This window comes from Plecotus auritus (assembly GCF_963455305.1).
Source record: "Plecotus auritus genome assembly, chromosome: 11".
NCBI lineage: Eukaryota > Metazoa > Chordata > Mammalia > Chiroptera > Vespertilionidae > Plecotus > Plecotus auritus.
Window position 1 is genome coordinate 42,284,579 of NC_137777.1, and position 2,460 is coordinate 42,287,038.

Below are 2,460 nucleotides of genomic sequence, written 5' to 3' on the forward strand. Positions count from 1 at the left end.
TGGATCTTTTTAATAATAAGACAGCCCAGGGCCACCCAAAAATATAAGTATAAAAGAAAGGAAGAAAGACTAAAAAATATGTAAGTAAACTTAACATATTGTTAAGCAGAGAAATTTGTGTTAGGCATATGAATATGCTTGTATGAAATTTAGACTAGATATTTATTATTGACATGAAATTTATAATTGAGACCATGATTCCAAATTTAATTTCTCTCCTGAAGAAATTATTTTCTATCATCTAACAGATACTTCCAGATTGCTGTGATAAAATATTTCCTTCAGCAAACATTTATTGTCTACCAAGTTCCAGAGATTAATTTATGTACAGTTCATTCTCTCAGTTTTACAGTCTAGCAGAGGTTTCCTGTTTAGAGAGATTATATTCCAAACTAAAATCCAATTCCATAGGGTGAACTGGAAATCATATGACAATATGTTTGAGTTTGTTGTCTGAGAATTTCTATAAACCATGTTTACCCCCATCAGACTCAAGTGATTTATTTTAATTCCTTAACCCAGAATTTGAATGTCCACTACGTAAGCTTTCTAAATATCCATGCTTAACATTATGGTAGCTGTCTGAAATCTAGTGACAATTTATATCAGTGTAGACTTATTTCCTTCGGCCCATTTCAGCCAAAGGAAATAAGATTCTAAACAAAAATGATGTTGAAAATAATTGTTTTTATACTCCCATAACTGCTTTGTTTTATTTTTTTTTAAATCCTAGCCTGTGTGCTGTGATAAGCCATGATAGTCTGCTGTTGATGAAAGCTTAATGCCAACTTGAACCATACAGTTTTTCCCACATCCACTGTGGGCAATGTTGGCAAACGAGATGGCTGATTAGTGTTTCTTTTAGTTATAGTTTTGCTCTGTTTCAAACCAAAAAGGATTGGAGATAGCATACAAGATAATAAAAATAGGCTTTCAAAACCAAGACTCAGGGAACACAGACACGGAATAGTGGCAAGAGAAAAGATTTCAGCAAGAATATCAAGATCCCGCCATCCCACTTATGATCCATGTTGAGTGCCCTCTAGTGGTCAGTCCGAGGGATGGTGGAATTCCCTATTTGCTGAGAAAGGATGCAGTAACAAGAGCTTGAAAGTTCTCTACCACATTCCACCTTCCATTATGTCTGCATGCAGCCAAAATCACATGTACACCCCAGATATTTTTCCTCAGTGATCATTTCCCAGTTTCCTTTTTCTATTCCAAAATATCCAATAAAACTGTTGCTACCTTCCACACAGCACTTTCAGAATACTGCTACCTGCTGCCTCCATCAAAACAAAATCACGAGGTTAGCTAAATATTGAACAGTGCCCTATTCTGTTCTCTAAATATGCAATAGATGCTACTCTGACCCTTCTACCATTACTGGGGACCTCAAAGAGAACTCAAAATAGTGATTTTTTTAAAAAAGAATCACGGACCTGTTGAAACAAAGCTACTGGCTGGTTAAGTACAAAACCCACAGTCTCCATTCTACCTGAAGATACAAGGAGAGCCTGAAATGCCCCTGAGTTGACCCTGAGAAGAAACAGATGCTCCTAAACTCCAAGAGACACCTGAGGGTGCTGGCCAGAAATTCTGTTACAGCCGGATTTCTGCCATCTTTAAACCAAGGTGCTGCTCACATTCTTATTTGCAGCATCTGGGTTAGGCTATGATTTTTAACCTGCAGATTATAACCACGTCAATGTTTCACTGAAATTAGGAGGATTTTTGTAAGGAAAGCAGATACCCAGAACATAATATGCACTAATATTACCTTAACTGCTTCTCCAACAAAATGCTATGGCCAGAATTAACAAATATGTCTACTATGAAAATCTCGCTAAAGAATTGGCAAGATCTTTGTATTTAGTTCCAAGCCAAAGAGAGGGAGGAACCTGAAACTTATAAAATGCTAGGTTTGTCAAATAATAGCCAAGTTTCAAACTTATGCAATTTTAAAGAGGTATGATATTAAACCATTAAAAATTCAACACAATGTATAAGAAAGGTTTATTAAGCAAATATAAGGTTCCATTAGCACACTGACCCATTTTTAATAAACTTGCATTTAACTGCGTAATGACTGTGCCTGCTCCTCGCACCTTACTTTCAATCCGGAAGCTTTTCTGTTTTATATCATTGCTGTGGGTCTGCTTGCTTGCTTTGTTTTGTTTGAAGAAGTGAGGATAAGTGGGTGAATGTGTTTAGAGAGCACAGCTATTGGACAACTTACTAACACTACCTATTGTGCCCTGGGCTACCATGGAAACCATATGCGGAGGTGACCTGCTCTTCTCACTTCCTTCCGCCTTCTTTCCGAGTGTCACTGTCCTGGTCCGGAAACAGATTCTCTATAATTAAACCTCAGATCCTGCTCATGCATTATCCACCAGCCATCCTCCCCTAGGGTCTGTCTGATGACAGTGCTTCAGGTGTCAAGTCAAGGGCAGGACC